Genomic DNA, 8,730 nt, shown 5'->3' with positions numbered 1-8,730 from the left:
TGAATTTATCCCTAATGAGCAAGCCAGAGGTGACGGTGGCCAGGAAAAACTCCCTGAGACAATATGAGGAAGAAACCTTGACAGGAACCAGACTCAAAAGACTCATCTGGGTGACACCAGATAGTACGATTATAAATAAATCTCTTCTATAAATGTGCTAATACTACATGGTCAAATAGTGCAATTGTGTAACCAGGAAATTTCATTACAGTTTTTACATGATGTTTTGTTGAGCTTCTCCACTGTTCACTGAAGGAGACTTGAGTGCAAAAGTGTTTGTGGGAATTGCAGTCCTACAGCTATCATAGCAATTGTAGTCCTAGCCTTCATAGCAGGTCCAAAGCCATGTGGTACCATCCTCAGTAATCTCAATGATCTTTAGGCTGCATGATGTGAGGCCACCCCCACAATTCTCTGAGACTGTGGCATAAAAATAGCTACAAGATGGAGAAGATCACTGGAATGTCGTGTACAAACATGGCCCTTAGCACAACCTTAAATGAGATGGCTCTGGTACAAGAAAATGAATGACTAACATGTCGAAATTTCCATTACATGAGATGGGGAGCAGACATGAGTCCAAAAGAAAGTGACACTGAGAGGATCCTTATTTCCGAAAATATCCTGCACTGACTGAGTAAAAAAAGTTTGTTTTCTAATGAAAGAAATTAATATGTTGGCACAATCACACACACACACACACACACACACACACACACACACACACACACACACACACACACACACACAATATTAGGGAATTGGTATTTATGCCTAAGTGTGTAGGTGGAATATGTGCAGCCACAGTATGTGAAACAATGTGCAAAAGGTAGTAAAATAAATATTAGCTGTGTGAGCTGTCAGTGAGTTGATAGGTGTGTGGGAGATATTGTAGGCATGAGTGAAAGAGTGAAGCATGAGTGAATGAGTGAACAGAGTATCCCAGAGGAACTGATTCTTACCGAGATGGCACAGTTTTGCAAGACAGTGGAGCTTCAAAATCACCCCCTCAAGACAAGGTTTTCCCCAGTCCAATGGGATGATGAAGCACTTCATTCAGATTGTAAAGGTAATATTCAAGGCCACATCATGGTCTGGTTACAATCCACATCTGGCACGCTTAACACTTAGAAATACTCCCATCACAGGACTGAATACTCACCTCCACTGATTGGGAGTGTCTTCCACTCCCATAAGAAGCTGGATTTGTGAACTCCTGTTCTCAAACACCTGGACTCAATCACACAGCCACAGTATTTACAGACTTTCATCCCACTCACCCATTGTGAAGTATACGCTCTGTGTTCATGTACAAGTTGTCGCCTTGTACAGTTCAGGATTTCAGCGTAGACATGACAAATATCATACTTTTTACAAGTAATATTTCAAAGAAGACTAATATTCATGACAAAAATACTAAGGCTACCTATAGCAGGTAGGCTGACATTAATGGGTTTGTTGTTATCACTGCGCAACACTGTTTTTAGTGTGTGTGTGTGTGTGTGTGTGTGTGTGTGTGTGTGTGCGTGTGTGTTTAGCATGTGATTATATTATTAATCTATACAATAGGCCTACATCATTAAAATCCAATGATTAGAAAGTGTTTACTTTGGCTTACATGGTTTCCTGGAGCCATTCACTAACTGGAAAAAATGAATCAGTTGTTTACCGTGGCTATGCAGTTTGATGGAGAATGATAAGCTTATAGCTTACACACATACAGAACTATAAACCAGAAGTCAGGGGAAGCTTAAAACATTTTACACAATCCTGTGTGGGTATACAGAAATCCTTTTTTTCCTTCTTATACAGAACACCTTCTTCTGCCATGGAAGTTAAACTGATCAGTTGCAAGTGCATGACATTAATATATACATATACTTTAACAAATTATAACACTTGTATTCATGTGAATTTGGCTTATTCAGTCACTGAAAAAAAAAAAGATCTATTGTGATTTGAGTTGCTTGCTGAGTTGCGGTAGATCTTATTTAATAGCATTGCTACACTGTATTTTTATCAATTCCTTTTAAGGTATCTTCTGCACGTGGCTGATAGTCTACAGTTGCAATCAAAATTATTCAACCCCCATTGCAAATCAGGTTTATTGTCAAAATTTATAGACTTTCACCTGTTTTCAATGAACAAATCAAACAACGCAATTGAAATAGTTCAACACAACAAACGCTTCAAGTGGTTTCCCCAAATACAACTGAAAATGCAACTTAATACATTTTGATTTCTCCAGTTTCAAAATGATTCAAGCTCCTGAATAGAATCCCTCACAACAGCACAAGTATGCAAAACAGGTGTTGTCTTAAGCACACCTGATGCAACTAATCAAGGGCTTCATTAGTTGCACCAGGTGTGCTTCAGCTGGAACACATGAAATACCTGAACTGGCTAGGGGTAGAAAATTTATAAAATACCAGGACTGGCTAGGTTTTGTTGAGTGTACACTACCTGGACGGGGAAGAAAAAGGAAGCTATCAACAGCTGCAGCCAGATTTCTGAGAAGGCAGGTTGTGAAAAACCCTCGAGTGACTTCAAAAGACCTACTGCAAGACTTGGTGGCAACAGGCACTGAGGTTTCAGTCAGCACAGTAAGGCACGTACTAAATGTAGAAGGTTTCCATGCCAGAACTCCAAGACGTACAGCACTACTGACCCAGAAGCACAAGAAAAGTTCAAAATCATATAAATAAGCCACAGAAGTTTTGGGATTCTGTTCTGTGGAGCGATGAAACAAAACTTTAACTTTTCAGCATGATGGATCAGTGGTATGTCTAGAAGAAGAAGAATGAAGAAAGAACAATCTGTCCACAGTCAAGCATGGTGGTGGATCAGTGTTGCTCTGGGGCTGCTTTGCATTCTCTGTCACTGGAAACCTGCAGCGTGTGGAAGGCAAGATGGATTCATTTAAGTATCAGGAAATCCTAGGAGAAAATGTCATGCCATCTGTGAGGAAGCGGAAGTTTGGGCACCATTGGACCTTCCAACAGGACAAGGATCCCAAGCATACTTCAAATTCCACCAAGGCTTGTGTGCAGAAGAAGTCCTGGAAGATTCTACAGGGCCATCACAGTCACCTGAACCCCATAGAAAGTCTCTGGTGGGATTTGAAGAAGGCGGTTGCAGCACACAAACCCAAGAATATTACTGAACTGGGGACCATTGCTCATGAGGAATGGGCTAAGACTCCCCAGGAACACTTCCAGAAGCTGGTGTCTGGCTATGCGTCTCGTTTGCTGCAGGTCATAACAGCAAAAGGGTGATCTACTGAGTACGTAAGATGCTTGCCATGAAGGGGTCAAATCATTTTGACACTGGAGAAATCATTATAGTAAGTTGCATTTTCAGTTGAACTATTTCAATCCTTTTGTTTGATTTGATCATTGCAACCAGCTGAAAATTTGCAAAAGTAAATTTTGACAATAAACCTGGTTTGCAATGGGGGTTGAATAAGTTTGATTGCAACTGTATACAGCAAATAAAAATAGGAAAATAATGAATTCTGTCTTCAATGTTGAACCTTATTGGACTACTCAAGACATCAGTGATGTGATATAACATTACCTGCAAACATAACATTACCTAAAAAGTCCAGAAACAATATGATATTTTACACTAATAAATGTTTGCATACCTTAGTGGGTTACTCTTAAGATTTGACTGAGGTAGCATTGTGGTGTTACACTGTCTTTGAGAACTAATACTGGTACTAACCTTCCTCTGATTAATAAATTCATGTCCCAGTAAACATCTTTATTTGAGACCCAAATGGTTGGGGAACCAAATAATGGGCTATTTAGGGTAATTAATTCACAGCCAGATGAAAGTGGGTTGTATTTGGGCTCAAAAAACCACAGTGTGGGACAATTTATGTGCAAAACATTTCAGAGTGGGTGTCTTATTACAAGGTTCAGATAAGTCTTATATGGAGTTCATTTGTGCTCCATAAGGGCCAACTATCCAGATGCCAGCAATATTTATTGGCTGGATACATAAACAAATGACATTTTTGAGAAAGACAGAAAATATTTTCTTTACCTTATACTCTATGTTCTGAAAATGGTTTATATACTGTATACAGTGCCCTCCACTAATACTGGTACTAATATTATAAATATGAGCAAAGAAGTCTGTGAAATTGTCTTTATTTTTATTACCTTTTAATATTTTTTTAAATCCCAAAAATACTTCCCAAAAAATATCTTTGTTAAATATATGTGTACAGCAGTTATTTGCACCTATGAATTCATATTAAAAAAATATATTTTAAGTATATTCCCATTGATATTTGACATTTTCTTAGTATACCTGTGTGACTAGGAACAGGAAATTGTTCAACCAGGAGGGGCATAAATATGAGGTATCACAGAGGCCAAATTCCCTTAGTCATTCATAGCATGAATGAGAGGTCACGATGCGACAACAGGAGACCTGAGTGCGATTCTGGCAGAAGAGCTAAATTGCTTCTTTGCTCGCTTTGAAACATCACAACAACAGCACTCATCTGCTCCAGCCTTGTCTCCACTTTCATCTGGCTCCTGCACCAGTCCAGCCCTGCCTCCATCACCTCCTGGTTTCTGCTACACTTTATTTACTGTGAGGGAACACGATGTTAGACGGATGTTTCTGGCAGTGAACCCCAGGAAGGCTGCTGACCCAGATGGAATACCTGGTAAGGTGCTCAGATCGTGTGCCCACCAGCTTGCCCACATCGTTACCAGAATCTTCAATCTCTCCCTGGCAATGACTCCCAAGCAGTTATCCCGTCCTGCCTAAAATCAGCCACAATCATTCCAGTGCCAAAGAAGTCTCCCACAACTAGTCTAAATGATTATCGTCCTGTGGCCCTCACTCCAGTTATTATGAAGTGCTTTGAGAGATTGGTTCTTCGGCACATCAAGGACTACCTCCCCCCAGACTTCGATCCCTATCACTTTGTATATCGTGCAAACAGATCCACAGAGGATGCTATCGCCGTAGCTCTCCACTCCGTGTTGAGACATCTAGAGCAGCAACAGAGCTACGTCCGGATGCTTTTTGTGGATTACAATTCGGCTTTTAATACAATCATTCCGGATATTCTCATCACCAAATTGGTCACTCTTGCCCCCCCCCCCACATGTGCCTGCTTTCTCACTAACCGGTCTCAGACAGTGAGACTCGGACCCCCCCTCTCCTCCACTCGCACGTTGAGCACTGGTTCTCCACAGGGCTGTGTTCTGAGCCCCCTCCTGTACTGTCTCTACACCTACAACTGTAGTCCGGTCCACAATAACAACCTTATCGTCAAGTTTGCTCACGACACCACAGTGGTCGGACTCATTTCAAAGGGAGATGAGATAGCCTACAGAGAGGAGGTCCTGAACTTGGCAGCCTGGTGTTCAGAGAATAATCTGGCTCTAAACACTAAGAAAACCAAGGAGATCATTGTAGACTTCAGGAAGCACAACACTGAGCTAGCCCCCCTTTTCATCAATGGTGAGTGTGTGGAGAGGGTCCACACCTTCCGGTTTCTTGGCGTCCTTATCTCTGCTGACATCTCCTGGACAGACAACATCACAGCGGTTATTAAGAAGGCTCAAAAGCGGCTCCACTTCCTGAGGGTTCTCAGGAAGTACAATCTGGACTCCAATCTGCTGCTGACCTTCTACCGCTCGTCCGTCGAGAGCCCGCTGACATACTGTATTACGGTATGGTACGGCAGCTGCACCTTGGCAGACAGGGAGAGGCTTCAGAGAGTAATAAGAACAGCACAGAAGATCATTGGCTGCCCTCTCCCCTCCCTGATGGATATTTACACCTCCTGTTGCCTCAGCAGAGGAAAAACTATCAAGGACAGCTCTCACCCTGGCTCTGATCTATTTAATCTGTTGCCCTCAGGGAGACGTTACAGGTGACATTACAAAAAATCTCCAAGCATCACAGCTGGAGAATTCCAGAAGTTAGTTGCGTCTTGGGGTCAGAAAGTTTCCAAAACTATAATCCAAAGTCAACTTCATTACCCATAGTTGTTTGGAAGGCTTTCAAGAAAAAAGCTCCTACTCTCATCCAAAAACAAACTCAAGCATCTTCAGTTTGCCAGACACTATTGGACCTTCAAATGGGATCGGGTTCTACCAAAATAGAGCTTTTTAACAATAAACACCAGAAGTGGTTTTAGCGCAGACGGAGAGGTAGCCATATGGAAAAGTACCTCATCCCCACGGTTAAATATGGTGGTGACTCTTTAATGTTTTGGGGCTGTTATTCTGCAAGAGGACCTGGACATTTTGTTAGGATACATGGCATCATAGACTATCAAATATCAACAGATATTAAATGAAGACCTGACTGCCTCTGCCAGAAAGCTTCAAATGGACTGTGGTTGGATCTTCTAGCAGGACAATGATCCAAAACAAAACAAAAAAAAAATCAAAATCAACACAAAAATGGTTTACTGACCACAAAATAAAGGTCCTGCCATGGCCATCCCAGTGCCCTGACTTGAAACCCATAGAAAACCTGTGGGGTGAACTGAAGAGGAGAGTCCACCAGCGTGGACCTCGAAATGTGAAGGATCTGGAGAGATTCTGTATGGAGGAATGATTTCAGATCCCTTGCCATGTATTCTCTAACCTCATCAGGCATTATAGGAGAAGACTCAGAGCTGTTATCTTGACAAAGGGAGGTAGTACAAAGTATTGACTAAAAGGGTGCCAATTATTGTTGTACACCTATATTTAACAAAGATTTTTTTTGTTGATAAACCTGTGTTGTTTGAAATTGTTTGATATCCATGAGAGCAGAGTATTTTTATGAATTTTTTTTTAACAAAAGATCAAAAGGTTAAACAATAAAGACAATTTTTCACAGCCTTCTTTGCTCATATTGACCAAAGGTGCCTGTATTAGTGGAGGGCACTATGTATGTATGCGGCAGTCCAGGAAAACAAGTTGAATGTCTGGTTCTGGCAAATGATGAAAAACAATGCAAAATATGGATTTAAACCCAAATGGGATTTCTGCCAAAAACATGCTACAACACCCTTTATGAGCAAACAAATATATTTCCACACAACAATATAAAAATGCTTTCATTCGCTTTCTAAACTTGCCTAGACTTTCAGTGAAGGAACCAGTTTAATGAATGCACATGAAAAAAAAATATGCATGTTATGAATAAAGGTGGGCAAACAGTGGGTTAGCACGTTCACCTCACACCTCCAGGGTCGGGGGTTCAATTCCCACTGCTGCCCTGTGTGTGCGGAGTTTGCATGTTCTCCCTGTGCTGTGGGGGTTTCCTCCAGGTACTCCGGTTTACTCCTCCAGTCCAAAGACCTGCATGATAGGCTGTTTGGCATGTCCAAAGTGTCCATAGTGTATGAATGGGTGTGTGAATGTGCGTGTGATTGTGCCCTGTGATGGATTTGCACCCGTCCAGAATGTAACCCCGCCTTGTGCCCGATACTCCCTGGGATAGGCTCCAGGTTCCCTGTGACTCAGTAGGATCAGCGGTATAGAAAATGGATGGATTGATGAATAAAGGTCATTATAAAGATAGAAATACTGTAGGCTTCATGATCATATTTGATTATTTTCTGTATTACTAAATTAAATGCAAACGAAACCAATAGCTAGTAGTTGCCTTTAGAGAAAGTTGGTGTGTGAAATCATTAAATATACTTTTCTGATTTTTCACTTTTGGGTATTAACCAGACTTCAAAATACTAGACCCTTACCTGAGTTATGTAATAAATAAATTAATAAATAAACAAATAAATAAATAAATATAAAAATAAAAAATAACTGGGGGGGAAAAAAACCTTTTCAGTCTAGACAGGGGTGGGCAATCTTATCCGGAAACGGGAACGGGAAACGAAATATCCCTGAAACGGGAAATAAGACTCGTGCTATTTTCATGAGGATATCATGAGTCTGAAATCATAAGGTGACTGAAAAATAAAAATGTTCCCATATAAGGGGACAGTGGAGGAGTCTGATGAGGATATGCGTACAGCATAATTACACCAGTTCCCAGATATGCTCCATGTAGGCTTATGAGGTAGAATAAGGATATATATTTTTTGTATTGCTGCTTTGTTGTGTCTGATACACTGAAGTGTTCTGGCTGAATATGAGTGCACAGGGAGATTTGGAGATGATCATTGCGGGAAAGGCGGATAAGGGCGGGAGGTGCGGCTCAGCCTTGTGTACGATGACACAGCGCGTTACGCACGCGCTTATTTATGCCGCGCGCGTCTCCATTACAGCATTATACAGTAAGCCAGGCACGGGAAGGATCACAGCTTCTCCTCTAACGCCTTCAACATCCGACACAGGAAATAAACGGTAAGAATACGTGTATACCTCAATTACCAAAAGAGCTCATCTCGAAAAGTAAGGTAGAATTGGTGTAAATAGATAATGTCCAATGGCAGGTCATCTGAGAATGCTGCGTTCTCACTCCTACTTTTCCCTTTGACTTAATGTTATGCTTTGAGAACTAATACTAATATATAATATTATGCTTATGGGCCGTTATTTGGTCATGTTGCACATTCTGACAGATTCAGTTAGCATTTTCAGCATTTTTGCTGCTTGTTATTTGCACTTGCTTAATTCTAGCTGAGCAATTTTGGTTCTGAGTAATGCAGGCAAGTTCAGTCATGCCCGATAGATAAAACATGGAGAAAAATGAAAACATGTAGGAACTTCCTGACGGCTGTAAATCCATACACTT

The 8,730-nt window shown here is 41.1% G+C and overlaps 1 protein-coding gene across 1 annotated transcript in view; it reads left to right on the top strand.

Annotated features, from left to right (window-relative positions):
* Window positions 1–8,188: 8,188 nt before the first annotated feature.
* Window positions 8,189–8,730, top strand: part of thy1 (Thy-1 cell surface antigen) — a 4,048-nt gene continuing 3,506 nt past the window's right edge. Inside the window, exon 1 of the mRNA XM_017460708.3 lies at window positions 8,189–8,339. The gene's annotated coding sequence lies outside the window, so the exon portion shown is untranslated. The remainder of the gene's footprint in view (window positions 8,340–8,730) is intronic.

This window comes from Ictalurus punctatus, chromosome 28 (assembly GCF_001660625.3).
Source record: "Ictalurus punctatus breed USDA103 chromosome 28, Coco_2.0, whole genome shotgun sequence".
Taxonomy (NCBI): Eukaryota; Metazoa; Chordata; class Actinopteri; order Siluriformes; family Ictaluridae; genus Ictalurus; species Ictalurus punctatus.
Note: the sequence above shows the minus strand (reverse complement) of the source record. Positions and strands in the feature narration are given on the sequence as shown.